Source organism: Cynocephalus volans, chromosome 5 (genome assembly GCF_027409185.1).
Source record: "Cynocephalus volans isolate mCynVol1 chromosome 5, mCynVol1.pri, whole genome shotgun sequence".
NCBI lineage: Eukaryota > Metazoa > Chordata > Mammalia > Dermoptera > Cynocephalidae > Cynocephalus > Cynocephalus volans.
In genome coordinates, this window is record NC_084464.1 from 103,101,335 (window position 1) to 103,117,909 (window position 16,575).

The window sequence follows — 16,575 nt, forward strand, 5'->3', positions numbered from 1 at the left end:
TCTCTCTCTCTCTCTCACACACACACACACACACACACACACACACACACACACACACACACACACACACACACACACATGAAGATTTCAGTAAGCTTCCATCCTTGGGAAAGAAAACCAAGCCTTTTGACCACTACCTCCTCTCTGTGAAAAATAACTGTTAAAAATGACTGTTTTAAAGTTGGTTTTTTAAAAATAAAATCTACTAATCTTTTTCTTTGTTGGAATCCACCTTTAAAGTCAATCTTTAGAAGTCCACACTCACATCAAAATTAAAGGTACTCACCAATCACTTATTCTAGTTTTGTAATTTTATTTTTTATAGTTTATCTCTAATTCAGATGGAATACATTATGGTGTAAATTGTATAGTTTTGAATTAATTAGCACTGTCCCAAATGTCTTTTTGTTGCAAATAGTACTTTTCTTGAATGATTTTCAAAAAGCGTTATAGTTTTTTTCATGTTTTCCAAATTTATTAAGTATATTTTAGGTATTTATTTTTGTGTTTTTATTATGAATAAGACTATTAACCATTATATTTTTACTGATTAATGTTGATATTTAAAATATTTGTTGTGTTTATTTTTAATCTGTTGCCTTGCCCTACCCATAACTTTTTTATAAATTAATATTTTTTCAATTTTATTTGGAAACTTTCAAATACATAATCATCTAACTTGCAAATTAAAATCATATTTGCAACTTTTTATCTAAAATGACTTTGACTTGAACTTGCAATACTTTGTTAAATAATAATGATGATAAATACTCCTGATTCTTTCCTCAGTGTCTTATCATTAAGTATGATATTGACTGTTGGTTGGTAATAGATTTCTACCCCTTTCCTACAGTAAGGAAATATGTTATATTCCTATTTAATTTTGAATTGTAATCAAAATAAGTGTTAAATATTATCAAACATCTTTTTGAAATCCATCAAAATCTAGTTTTTCTTTTTTGGCTTATTTGTATAAGATGTGTTTTCATCTTGCTAACCAGAGCTATATTGATTAATGCTAAACAATGCTCACAGTACTGGAATACAACTCCTGTGGTGATGGGGCTTTTTAAAAAATTTTTGGTTTATTTCAGAATTCTTTGATAATATTTTCAGAATTTAAGAATCTATATTCAAAAAATATATTTTGCCGGTTTTTATTTTTTGATTACACATTATTTGCAAATGTGAGATTGATCTATATTCCTTATCTTCAGTCTTTCTTTGTAAGGTTTTAGAATCAAGGTTGTAATTGCTTCGTTAAAAAGGTAAGAATTTTTCCCCCTCTCTTCTCTGGAAGCATGTAAATAGCATAAGAGTAATTGCTCCTTGTGAGTTTTAATGAATTTGGACAAAAGCTTATCTGAACCATGTTTACAAGGTTGTTCTTTCAAAAGTATCATTTTGTTCACTATTTGTTTGTACAAGTTGGCTTTTTATGAAAATTTTTTATAACATATTTTTCTTGCAAAATTAACCTTTTCATTCAGATTTTCAGGCACAGTTGGCAAACACAATGTTAGTAGTGTGTGTGGTTGTAACTGGTTTTATTTAGCAAGGTTATATAAAAAAGAGAAAAATCAAGCAAGAATTAGCACATTTGCAAGATAGGATAGGGAATAGAGTCAGTCCAGAAAGTTGGGATTTAGGGGGATTGGGAATACCAACTGCTTATAGCCACCCCCCCCCCCAATAAGAAGTAAAATCTCAAAAGCCTTTAAGTAAGAAAAAGCCCATTAGTACTTTGCCTTCTGGAAAATATCATATTAAGGTTGTAGCCTTTTTCCCCCAAGCCTGGTTCCCTCAAGGAAGATACTTTAAGTTGAGGGGAAAATGTAAGAGGTTAAGGAAGAAAAAAAGAGAGAAACTGAGCTTGAGAATTATGTCTAGGAACTTTGAAATTTTGTTAACTTTCCACTGCTACATAACAAATAATTACCACAAACTTGCTTAGCAAATTACCACAAACTTAGCAGCTTAAAACAATACTTATGGTCTTACAGTTCAAAACATCAGAAGTCTGGGCACAGCATAGCTGGATCCTCTGTTTGAGTCTCACATGGCTGAAATTAAAGTACTGCCTGAGGTTGTGGTCTCATCTGAGGTCCAAGGTCCATTTCCCCAGGCACCAGTTGGTGGCAGAATTCAGTTCCTTGAAGGCGAAGGACTAAGGTTTCCATTTCCTCACTGGCTATCAGATGGGGGTTACTTTCGGCTCCTCAAGGCTACTCTCACTTCCTTGCTACGTGGCCCCTCCATCTTCAAAACCAGCAGTGGAGAATTTCCCTCAAGTGGAATCTTTCTGACTTCAGGAAGGGCCTCTTTCCTTTTGAGGGCTCATCTGATTAGGTCCTGTCCATCCTGATAATCTCCCTCTTGATTAACTCCAAGTCAATTGATTAGTAACCTAATTATGGAGGTGATATCCCATCATATTCACAGGTCTGCCCAGACTCAAGGGGGTGGCATTAAACAAGGCATGTTACAACAAGGGGCAGGCATCTTGGGGGCCATCATAGAATTCTGCCAACTTCAGGAACTGACAGAAATAAATAGGTTAGAAGCTTAGGGTTTTGAGGGAGTTTTATTGTCAAAGAAACCATGAAGCAACAAAAATAAAAATTAAATTAAAAATAACTTCTGAGCCTCCTAATTTGCACTAGCAGTAGAAGATGGCAGAGCCTCCTCACTCTACCTAGATTCTCAAATGTCTGCTTGGAGAATATGTCCAACCTTCTCCCTGCCACCCCTCTGGCCACCCTGCAGACTTTATGTGAGTGAGAACTGATTGTGTTGAACCACTAAAATGTTTGGTTTATCTGTTCTGGATGCTAGGATCACTTTAACCAATACATACCCTGGGCGGGCAGTGAACCAACTCAGTAGAAGGAGGTTTGGTTTCTGAATGATCCTGTGGAGCCAAGTGACACACCTCCCTGGACTACCTTTCCTCCACATGTCTGTACTGTTTGAACCTCTGAATTTTTAGGTCTCTCTTTCTTTTATATAGTTTAGCATACACCCCAACTAATAAATACATTTTTCTCTAAATAACTTTTACTCTATTGTATTTGTACCATTCATTCAGGAAATCTTAGGTACTACCTTTAAGTTCTTATCTATATCTGCCTCAAACTGTTATTTACATTTTTAAAATTAATTACCATTCTGAATGCTTATAGATTTTCTCTCCCAAATTATAAGTTTCTTTAAAAGGCAGTAACCATCTCATATATTTTTATGTTACATGATTTTAATACTGTTCCTTAGAAACAGATGAGATCAGTATGTTTTTGTGACTTTTGCCTACTCTAGAGCTTTTGTATTCTTTTCTAGTTGCTTATAATTCAAGTTTTTGTCTCCAAAGATATCATATTTTTATTTCTTAAAGCAACAACAAAAACAAAGCGACATGTTATTAGTCCAAATTTTAAAAACCTCATTCTTAGTTCTTTCAGTGTATTTTTGTGTTATGATAATGATATTCCTACCTTAGTGAATGTCCTCTAAGCTTATACAGCCACAATGGCAATATTTTGTGAATAAAGACAGAGAAATCCCTAGCAGAACTTACTCAATTATCTTGAAGATCAAACCTGAATAAAACTACAGGTTTAATATGAAAAGAAAACAGAACGAAACAAGAAACTTAACAGGACTGTATTCCATAAGAGAGAATGGGGCCTGGCAGAGAACATTAGGAAAGATTAATTGATCATAAGAATAGAGGGCACCTTTTTTTATCTTTCCAATGGGACAAAAAGAAGTTTATATTTATTCTACAAAGTCTTTTGTCACATGAAGTCAAATACTCATTGAAGTTTTTAAAAATAAATTTCATTTCATCATTAGATTTTACTTTATGACTTTGGAAGGGAATTCTCCAATGTCAACTATTTGATATCATATATGTAGACAGCTCTGAAGTACAGAAGACATGAGTTTGGGAACTAACTGAGATCTCTCTCTGGATGGCTCTTGGTCCCCAACAGGGTGGAGCCTAATGAACCACTCAACCAGGGGACTATTAGCCCACACCCATCCACTCTCTCAAGATCCTTAATTTGCAGCTGGTTAACAGAGACCACAAAAGATCAATAAAATGCTGCATTTATATATATAAAAATATAGGCAAAGATTTTAAATTTTAAAAAGAATAAACCACATACTTGAATTCTCATGTACTGTATTCTTTTATTAAGGGATGCCAGTATATATTTTGCTTTAGTGTTCTGAGAAAAAAATATTTAGTCGTAAAATTTGGTAGACATGCTGAAACCTAAATTTAGCCTTCATCTGGAAGAATAAAAAGATTTTTAATAATTTAACTGGTTTAACCAGTTTCTGCCTGCCAACAAGTACTGATCTTATTTCAATTGGGGGAGGAGGGAACTTATCTGTTTTTTTTTTTTTTAATCTATTAGGTTATATAAGTTAATTTGTTAAGTTAGCTCATTAGCTGCATAAGGTTAATTCCTTTTCTCTAATAAGTACTGAAAGATTTTAGTACTTAATATTTTCTTAAATATGGATTTATTATACTCTTTTGGCTTTCTGTTGTTGCTTGTTTTACCATCTGTCATATGTACCTTAACTGCTTTAGAAATAGTCTATTACCTGAATGTTATTTCAAACTATAGTGCCACCTAGTGATTATGCCTCTTATCTGGACCATCCTTTCTAAGAAAAAAACTGATAAAGTCGTTGTTACATGGGGGAATATTTTAAAGTAGAATAGCAGTATCCTTTCTTAAATTTTTCATGCCTTTGGGCTCTAAGTAAACCAAACTTGCATCTTAAATGAAACTAAACTTCTAACTTTAACTAAAGAAAGACAAGTCATTTTAATAAGCTTCACCTACGTCATGGCTGAGATACTTAGTATTCTACAGACTTCACTCAAAAGTTTGGAATTCACAGAGCTTCACACAGCGACAAGTCCAAAGTAGCTTCTTAACAGATACTTAAGATCAGAGACTGCTGGAGCTGGGATGTCCTCGCTGAGTGATTGGAGATAAAAGGTAATGGTGAATAATGGGATCATTATAAGAAGCCACAGTTTATATTCTTCCTACCGGTTTCCCTGTTGATTTCAAACTCTATATTGAACTATTCTGAAAGTTAAAGAGGAGAGAATTTTTTTTAAACTGAGAAAAGCAAGTGAAAAGTTTATTGAGACTTATTGAAGGTATGGATTGTGATACAGTACAAGTAAGACTCTCAAGATGGGTGTAATAGTACGACTCATACAAAAAGTTGTTTCGCTTGAAAAAAAAAATTGCAAGACAAAAGAAAAAACAATATCATCATTATAAAGTAAGATATTTTACGCAAAGTACTAAATCCTCCCCCAAACCCAAATCTCCCAACAAACAAAAAGTTATCTGAAAAAACTGCCACGCTAACATATTAACCACAATATAATCATTCATGGGAAAACAACACACAAAGCAATGAATTAGATGAAATAACACAGTTCACAGCACTATAAACACATAGACTATGATGATTTTACATGACAAACAATTCCAGATTCACTCATGGGATAAGTAATATGGATGAAATGTTGAGAGATAAGGTACATAATTATAAACCCCATTAATTTATCTCATTACCTTCTAATGATAAAACATGGAAGCTTAGAGAACCAGAAAAATTTATATAAAATTTTGCATACTCCATTTATGTTCTAAGAAACGGTTTTAGTATCATATATGCAATTATTAGAGATCTGTATAAAAGCACTTCAAGGTCAGGATATGACTTCTTAAATAATGATCACAATTTACATCATAGAAACAACTCCACATATATATTTACTCTGATTAACTCTTACTCAGGATAAGAAAGGTGGTTTTCTAGCATTTTAAGTACAAATTACTGCAAAGGGCCAGTTAATTTAGAGACAAAATACGTGTAAAACAAAGGTGAGCTAGTACAGAGAGTGAAGGGGAACATCCTCATTTACAAAGACTTAAGTGGGTAAAAACTTTTTCCTTAACTTTTAAGGGAGCTAGAATGGACAAATAAAATAGATTGCCAAGCTGTAATGCATGTCTCTGTACCAAGGTGCATGAGCATGCTTCGTGGAAAAGATAGTTTTACATTAGAATATAGTCAGGAATGGCTTTTTATGGTACAGTACTTCCCTCCACAGCTGCCAACCTGAAAACAAGCCTCGTTACCATGTGGGACAAACTGAAGCCATACTTCCAGTTGGGCATAATGTCATGGAGAGGTAACCCAGGAGCAGGAAGTACCCATCTCATTGCACTTGACCATTCAGGAGGCCAGGAGAGGACGGAGACACCTACATTTTATGGTTCTGGGTTGAGTTTACCCATGATGTATAGACTTGCTATAAATATACAAATACAATAATAAGACCAAGGAAAAAGAATAGGAAAAAAATACTTGGGATAAAAACCTACCCATTCCCATTTGCTAGTTTTTTCCCCTTTTACTTTAAGGTAATTAGAATAGAATGGAAAATTATCCAAGATTACCCTTCCCACCTCTGAAATTTAACTTCCTTTTTACACTCCATGAAAAGAACACCATAATTTTTCAATGGTAGGATTTAGCCTCTCTGAAAAAGTAGGAGCACTTCCTCTAATTCATTTCACATAATGACATTAAAATTTTTTCCAATGCAAAACGTAGAGTTTGAGGCAAGTAAAGAAGCTTCCTCAGAAATCAAGGGGAGGAGAGAAATTAAATAAAACTTTTATCTGAAGATAAGATAATATCTAAGATAATAATTGATCCTAAAGTTAACTCCTTACAGTCTTGTAACACCAACGTCATGGGTTTGGATCCCCGTACAGGCCAGCTGCCTAAAAAAAAAAAAGTTAACTTCTTACAGACGTCATTCCTTTAGAAAGAGATACCAGAATATTTGCTCCTGCTTTTTTAGAAGAAAATTGATCACTTTATTAGAATTGATGATGGAGCTTCAGCTCAATTTTAGATGTTATCTAAAGCAGCAAGATGATTTCAGAAATTTCTGACTATTGTTTTGGTCACTTCCCCTTTTCCTTGTGGTTGATGATTCTTGGTATTGTTTCACTTGGAGTCTTTTGTAACAAGTGATAAAGAACCCATAGAATCTGTTACACATGTAATAAAAGCTCCACAGAGTTGGTTTGATCACGACTTTGACTCTGCTTCTCTAAGTTCTCTCAGCTCTGCTCTCCTTCCTGTAGGTTTCTGCCCTCCAGCTGGCTGCCCTCATGGCCATCATACATCAGTTTATCACACCTGCCATCACTTCCAGCTGAGGAAGAGAATGCTTCTCTCCTCTCTCTCCCCACCCCAAAGCTCCAGGCAGGGGCTGCACTCTGATTGGACAAATTAGATCTGTATTCATTTTGGAACCAGGTCAGGAGAATGGGATTCTGCCATTCCATTAAATTCATTAAATGGGATTTAAGCCAACCAGAGGCTGTCCTTGGAGTACAACTGGGGTGAATTATAATCAAAATTCACACCTGAGACACTCAAGATTCTGTTAGGAAGGGGGACATGTATATTCCATTCCTTTCTAAAACTGTGAAAATCCTACTGAACTGTAGACAGGTCATGAGTTCAATCATGACTCATTCACTTTGGTAATCCCAGCACAGAGCTTCATACAAAGTAGGTGTTCAGTAAATGTTTTTTTTTTTTTTTAAGGTAAATTAATGAGAAGTTACAGATGAATTCAATAATAGCTTATTTGTTATGACTTGAAATAAAATATAAATATGTTGATTTGAAAATATCTTCTTTAAGCAGTGGATTGAGAAAGTGGTTATGTTTAAAACAGACCAGCTTTTTTTGGTGTTGTAGTTATTTTTGCTATTGATTGTGATAATAGCTACCATATGTCTTTATTAGCCTATACAACCAAATAGAAAGTTAGGAGGTTGATTCATGGAAGAAACTACCCTCAATATGGAGATTAAAGTATAAGGAAGTGGAAGACAGGATAAAACGTTTATGCCATTACTTTTCAAAATTTGTTTCAGATGTCATCATAAGAAGTCAAAACAGTACATCTGGATATATTCATAGAAAGTATGAGACTAAAAACTTGTTGATGTCATTTAGCTGAGTTAGTGTCAACAAATAAAGATGGTAACCTGAGACTTTTCCTGTTTCAGCTGCAAGGTGTTACCTTATGGGCAAGCCATAGCGAATGAAACCAATCCATCTTTCAGTCCAGTCCAATGATATGGCCACATAGAAGTGGCTCTATTTAAAGTCCCACTCTACAATATCATGCAGGCCATGTCTTCAGAGATGAGAAATACTCTATGTCAACTGTTTCAGTTTAACCACCAGCCAAGACTTTACTACTAAAGTGTCATCTATTACAGTCAACCACTGTGAATGTAAGGGTGGTACACACCTGGGTAAAGTCCAGAGATTAGTGTTCTTCAAAGAGGTGACAGCCATCTGTGTGGGTGGAATCCCAAAGTTGTTTCCAAATTTGTTCTTTAGAGACCCAGGGACTGCTTACCCTTAAGGGCTGACATGATGAAGTCATTAGTGGATGAGTTTCCAGTTCTTTACCTTTTAAAATCTGTATGTTAAGATATTGCATCCAGTTTTATTTGAAAAAAAAGTTTGTAGCTAAAAAGTTTTGACAGTCCTTGCCTTGCTCTATAATTGAGTATCCATGCCTGGATGGCAGAGCACAAAAACTGTGGTAGGATAGTGAAGTTCTCAGCAACACATGGACACCATGGTCTGCTCGTTAGCAAAACATCTGACTGCATGAGCAATCTCAGTTCATCACCTAGTTGGGTTATTTATCACTGATATATTTATCTGTATATGACTAAATCCTCAAACAAACATATGGAATATTAAGTGATTTCTAAAATAAAAAGCCATATGGTGTCATGTATCATTACAGGTCTGCCAGTAATTTCTATAGGAGACAACAGAACTTCTCAAAAGGGCTGAGCGTATGGGTCAGTGACTCTGTGTGGCATTGTGACTTAGGAGATTTAAGTTCCTGATTTAAAAAAATATCTCTCCTAGTGACTGTTTTCAGAAATTCTTTTGTTAAAAATTTACTTTTCTGTGTTAGGGTATTGTTTTCTATTAAAATGCAAATAATTCCATGTAGATACTATGTTTTACAAAATACATGCTCAAGTTTCAAAAATATAATTAAAAAAAATATCTGGTTTTAAATTCATTTTAGTTCATGAGTCCCTTTTCCCTTCAATAGCAGAAAATTGAATCTTGTCAAATCTGTATAACTTGGTCACTTCTGGTTTTAAACTTAGTGTTTTCTGGGGGGGACTCAGTACTCAGCCATTCAGGATTTTTACTGCCTTCTTCTTTTCTCCTCAAAGGAATGTGGGTTTGTGGAGGCTTGGGTAGGGGAATGCTGGTGCATTTGTAGGGTGCATATCTGGTCTGTCCTTCTCCTACCATCCCTGGCCTTCACTTGCGGTGTATCTCATCCACCAGGTCTTGGAATTGACTTCCACTTCCACCCCATCTGCCACTGATGCTTGCAGCCCTGTCCTGGCCTCCAGTCTATTCCATGGTCTCTGTGCCCTTTTTGACCTGATCACAAGAGTTCTTTAGTCTGTCAGTCCCCTCAGAGACTTCTCTGCCCCCTTGGGGACCAGAAGTTCCTGACTGGTTTCCCCATTGCAAATTAAGATGAGTATGAGTCTGAGTAGCTGCCTTAAGGCCTATGGCCTGAGCCGCAGCCATAAAAATTGTGGTACATATTCTGATGGGGATTGCATTGAATCTGTAGATGGCTTTGTGTAGTCCAATGGACATTTTCACTATGTTGATTCTTCCAATTCACGAACAAGGAATGTCTTTCCATCTTTTGGTGTCCTCTTTAATTTCTTTCAGCAGTGATTTGTAGTTCTTTTTGTAGAAATCTTTCACCTCCTTGGTTAGATTTATTCCTAGGTACTTTGTTTTTTTGGTGACTATTGTAAATGGGCTTGCTTTCTTGATTCAGCAATCCCACTACTGAGTATATATCCAGAGGACTGAAAATCATCATGTTGAAGGGTTACCTGCACTCCCATGTTATTGCAGCACTATTTACAATAGCCAAGCAATGCAACCAACCTAAATGCCTATTGATGGATGACTGGATAAAGAAAATGTGGTATATATACACAATGGAATACTACTCAACCATAAAGAAGAATGAAATTCTGCCATTTGTAGCAACATGGATGAACCTGGAGAAAATTATACTAAGTGAAACAACCCAGGTGCAGAAAGAGAAATACCACATGTCTTCACTCATAAGTGGGAGCTGAATCCATAAATAAACAAATAACTAATAAAGAGAGACAGAAAGAAAGAAGAAACAACTATCACAATAATATGTTGAACTTTTAGAAGGAGAGAAAAGAACCATGCTTACTAGAGATGGAAAAGGGTAGGGAGGGGGGAGAGAAATTGGTTAACAAGAAATTGGTTAACAAAGAATGATTACATATTGTAATGATGAACAAGCTAACTATCCTGATCTGACTATCACACATTGCACACAACTATTGAAAGTCAACTTTGCACTCCACATATATGTAATAATAAATTATCTTTTAAAAAAAAGTGTGGTATGTATACATAGTCCTAGAAAATAAACTATTTAAATTATTTGTTACTGGTGCATTTGGAGTGCTATAACAAAATGCTGTAGTCTAGATAGCTTCTAAACAACAGAAATTTATTTCTTGCAGCTCTGGAGGCTGGGAAGTCCAAGATCAAAGCACTGGCAGATTCATTGTCTGGTGAGGGCTCATTTCCTAGTTTAGAGATGGTGCTTTCTTGCTGTTGCCTCACATGGTAGAAGAGGCATGGCAGCTCTTCATGGCCTCTTTTGTAAAGGCATCTTCCCATCCATGCCTACTTCCAAAAGACCCAACCTCTTAAAACCCCTTTGGGGTTTAAGATTTCAACATAAGAATCTGGGGGGAACACAAACATTCAGACCATAATACTGGTCCTCAATGAAATTAAGTACAGAAATTGAGAGTAATAGCTTAGAAACTTTTGTAGCAATCGAGTTTAATAATTAAAACTTGGGGCTTTTAGTTTTCATTCCTTTGGGGTTTTCATTTCACATATCTGGTAATTCATTTTTAGTATTTTATTTATATTAAAAAGTAACTGCTCCTTTACTACAGCAAGTTTTACCCACACAGGGATAAACATACATATACATTTATACATACCTAGCACACTCAATACATGATACAGAAGCTGTGTTCTTTCACTCAACAAAATACAAATGCAGTAGACCTGAGCATCTACTGTGATGATATTTTGTTGACATGTTTAGTTTGTGAGTCTATTAAGCAGAAGCAAGGCAAGAAAAAACATGACTGCTACTTCCTGATGATTTTGTTCTTTGGCTTTCAGATAGTGATTCCAAAATTGCCTCTGTTTTGTTATTTTCCTATCTTGCCACAGTGTGATTTTTGCAAAGTAATTATAGTAGTAAAGATTGGCTTAGACCTCTGAAGTGAAATATTTCTCTTAAATACTGCTGTGTTTTAATTATATGTAACCCTAGGAGAACAGTATTTAGTTGCACAGATGAAACGGGCTGAGCCTTGGGGCACTCTGACTCCAGCAGAGGAAATTGAACAGCAGAGTCAATTGGGCACAAGCTATGAGAAGAATGGAGTAATTTATCAGGCCGACTGGAAGTTAATTACTTATTCAAAACGTAATACGTCATAATATGCCAAAAACATCAAGCCACGTGAGGCAAATACGTAAATGTGACGACTATTGATTAGTGTTAAATGAATGCCTTGGTTAATCAGTTCTGTATTTGTTTTTAGCATTTGAAAATCAGTTAAAAGCCAGTGCAATAAAAAAAGCTTAGAACTAATACAGAGACCAAAGCCACAGTCAAATTTCAAAGATATTAAGTTTGGATCATAAAGTCCCAGAAAGCATGGTTCTCGAATCACTATTTGGGCTCAGTTTTATGGGAAAAAAATTCTCAATGGCATAAATAAGACACACAAACAAAAGTAACAAAGACAGTAAATTTTCTTCCCTTTATACATCTCTTAGGCCTCAAATTCACGTACAGTCCAGGACAACACATACTGTCACATAATACTGAAAATAAAGTGGTATCAGGAAAAGAAAATGATGGACATGAGAGGGACTTGTTTTTTAATGTAACTAAGATTTGTTTTAATGATAGAACATGCAGCTATGGGAGTGACTGTCATAAGGGAGAAGCTTTTGTACTCACAGATCCCAGGTGATGATGCGTACTTTCTAAGAGGGTAGCCGGGCACACCCACCATGCAGGGCCACATGAGAGAAGCATCGGGGTCAATGAGGAGCAGAGGGAGGGTATGGAGAAAATGGGAATAAATGCCTTTATTGTGGTTTTTGCAGGAAGAAATGGGGTAGGTAGGATAAACAGGCTTAGGATTGATGGTAGAATTTCAGTGGGCTCAGGGGAGTAGGGGCTGTTCCAAGTTGTCTGATGAATGGCCCTGAGTTGATTAGGGCAGGAGACAGTGGCTGGACTTGTGAGCATTCATTGTAGTAAAGGAGGTAGTTGGGGGGTATGGGGTAGTGACTGGGTGGTTTGCTCATGAAAGGCATGCTTGCAGGCAAGTCCTTTACTGTCTTTGGGAGTTGGCTGGTTTTGGAATGAGCAGTCTTGCCATGGCATGTGACTCAAGATGCCAGAGCATTATTAAGAATAGAGAAAATAAGAAATATATAGTTATTGCAGGAACTTTCAGTCTCTGTGTTCTGGAGATATCAAGAATATTAAAGTATTGAAAACACCAGGGCCGGCATTACTCAGTATGTCACCTCAATTGTGATAGGAACTGTCTTTACCATTCAAAGATGCTATCTGAGCTTTGCTGGCCCTGGGAATGCATTCTTCTTAACTACAGATTATTTTGCAGCTGTGCTGCTAATCATGTTTTCTTCAATAGCAAGAAGGCTTAAAAAGTTAAATAATGAGAAAATGACTCTTTAGACACCAGTGATTCTGCTGAAGTTCTCTTGAAAACTCTTCACTTATGGAGAAATGCTGAGGAAGGGTGTCCACCGAGGATGTCAGTGAAGGTGTTAAGAGATCAAGCATTGTTGAGGAAAGATGAACATCTCATTGTGACACAAATGGAATATATTCTGGAAATTAGGGTCTTTATACTCCGAAGAACTGAAGAACTAGATCTTTAGACTGAACTAGATGAAAATGATTTTCAGACCACTGTTTTATATACATACACAGAATAAATTATAAGCCAAACTGTAGTTAAATTTGTACTATCACAGGTGTGTTTTACTTTCATTTATTTAATGCAGTCATTATAATGTCTATGGCTACATTTGTGCCAAATTTTCAATTATAAAATTTGATTTTCAGCAAATTAAATTTAGTAATCAAATGTTCTCTGCACCAAAGAATAAAAGGAAAATCCTCAGGCAATAGTGATTTTTCAATCATTGTTTTAAAAATGCATTTGGCTATAAAAAACACAACCATACATGGTAAGATATGACAACTATTTTTTTATTGTTTACATTTTCACCTGTAAATAAGATTGAATTTAGCCAACAATTATTCTTGTTAAGAGGTCAAGAAGTGGAAATATAAAAAAATTTTTTTTTTCTTTCACAGAAAATAACACCACATTGACCACATCTATACCGTGGAAAAATAACAAAGAACCAATCCTTTATCTCCAAGGGAACAAATGCTGTGCTTCTGTCAAACAGTAGCTATTCCATGTCCTACTGCTATATGTGTGTGTGTGTGTGTGTGTGTGTGTGTGTGTGTGTGATGTTGAAAGTATAGCATACATTCTAGTTTGGAAACATCAAGTGCTGGAATTCTGTTTAATGAATCTGAGCTCTCTGAGTATGACTGTGGAGATTCAAATTTGCCAAACGATAGTTATCTCAAGGCTGAAATTGCATGTACCTCCTGCTCAACAAAAGACCACCATGGTGGTCGCAGAACTCAAACTAACTACATTGCTAATTAACCTGGTTTCATAAATAGACATAGATTTGGTATAGAAACATGACATATAAAGAACTTTCAAAAATCTGGAAGCGTTTAACCTTTTGTCTCTTCCCAGTTGAGATTCCTGTGTTTTACCATCTTGGCAAAACTATGATTGAACAAACAAATAAGACTGTTCTATCTGGGTGAGAATGCAGACTCCCTATTTAAAGTTTGGTTAAAAAGGAAAAAAATCTCACAAACTCTTGAACTGGCTTAAGCAAAAAGGGAGTAATTCAAAGGCTACAGGAATAACTTAAGAAACACGAAGGAAGAAAATACAGTTTTCCAGATGGGAGCTGGGAATAGGCAGTTCTCAGGAAACAATGGAACTGCTCTCTCAATCCCTGGAAGCCACACAGCCTCTCAACTGTTCTTCTCTCTGAGCTTCCTCATTTACTCAGTTTGAGTTTCCCCATAACTTTCATCTTGCTTGTGGCTTTCACTTGCTGTGTCACTAAATCTGGCTCTGCTTCTATCTGACCTTTCAGTTTAATCCCTGGCCCCTAAATTATTGCACTGTGTGTGTCTCTATGGTCACTTTCTTGAAAGAGAGAATCCAGCCAATAAGCAGACTGATAGACCTTGGGGATGGCCCATTCCTGGTCCAAGAGCCACGGGGGCTGGGGGAGCAGTGAGGCTGTCTTTCCATCACATGGTCATCATGAGACTCTTAAAAATGCTAATCAATTCATTACAGTTCAACAAAAAGTACTAAGTCATCAAACGGAAATATAGAAAAAGACATGAGTAGTATTAGAATACTCTTGAAAATAGAGCTCAACCCCTTCAACTGGAATAAAACCTATCCCTATATATGTATATAACCAGATAGTCTATTCAGACTGCAACACCATTTTATGTAAAGAAGTATATTATGAAACTCTCCAATTTTTACCTCTTGGGATTTTGCTGTGTCTAAGTACAAAAGAGGAGAGAGGAAAGAATTTTTCCACAGGCAAATAATATGTAAAGGATTTTATAATAGAAATATTCTTTGACATCAGGCTTTATTACCCATCTTTGGGAAAAGGGCATGGAGGATTCTGATTGAATGACAGGTTATTTGCATGTTTGCCTTAGGAGTCTGAGGTGAGGCCAAGGATTTGGAGACAGAGGGAGTATTTGCTTTAAAGATGACTTTCTCCCCAGATTCAACTTCAGGAAGATTGGATACTTCAAAGGGCCTGGTAAGATACTCTATTTTAGAGACTTTCTAAAGGAAAGGCATCATGAATGTGGCTGGACTGAGTGATCCAGCCGCCCGAACACAGATGGTGAGTCTGACTCTGCTGTCTTCACCACATCCTCCTCTCCAATTTCTGCCATGGCCCCTCTGGCCCAGGAGTGGGGCTGAAGGAATTTCTTCCTCAGTGTTGGGATGACAGAAGAGGTGCAGTAGCTATCACTGCTGGTTCCTCATCAACATTTTTTTTTTTTTTTTTGCCTCTGATGTTGATGGTAGAAAAGAAAGGAAAATATATATAGTGTTGTTTAAAATGTAAGCCCGTTGACAGTAGCAAGGCTATAGCATTTATTTTAAATACTTTAGCTTCCACCAGATAAGAGGCATTGTTCATTTCTAGAAAGAGTTCTGAAAGAGAAATCAGAGATTCTAATTCTTTATCACTAACAAACTTTGTGTCCCCTCATCTCCCTGGGTTCAGTTTTCTTCCCTATAAAAAGGTCAAGTCCCTTCCTGCTCTAAGTGTTCATGTTTTTATATTTCTCATTATTCACATGGCACCCTCTTAAGGTGGCTGTACCCATCCCCAAAGCAGATGAAAAACTTCCTTTCCCAGCCCTAATCAGTATGTAGTTTTGGAGAGGCAGATCTGCCAACTTTAGCTTTTAAGAACAAATAAATTAAACAAACAAACAAACAGCAACTCTTTCTCAAATAAGATGAGTTTTTGTGAAGCATTTGTTTGTTTTGAAAAGTGGAAAAGAGGATCCAGGCAATTACTTGCTATACAACGGAATTAAACCCTTCCCCTCATCCACCTGCCCCACCTGGCACACGCCATGATTCCAAGCAAATTATGTATCTGAAATCCACATGGAGAGGCGGGAGAGTGCAGAGTTTGAGGGCATAGTACCTGGGGCTGGGCTGCCTAATTTCAAAGCCAGAATTTGCTATTTTCTACTATTTTACCTTGGGCAAATTACTTATCCCCTCTGAGCCACATTTTAATGGATGGGGACAATAATGGGACCTTCCTCGAAGGATGGTTGTGAGAATGAAAAAAGCCCTCAGGACAGTGCCTGACACATAGTAAAGGCTCAATAGGCACTGGCTATAATTATTATCTAAATGTACTGGTAAGGAAAGGGTTAAGAGTCAATAGGCTTTGATATGGTCTGGAAATGCTTTCAAGTGAAGAAAAATGAATTATAGACAAACTTTCTTTGGCTTCCTATAGGCATTTTTTTTTCCCCATGGTGGCATGCCCCCCAAATTTGTCATTTCCCACCCAAACATTGAGTGGTAAGTAGCTTCTTCTTTTCAATAAGTTTCAAAACACAAAGATAAAATA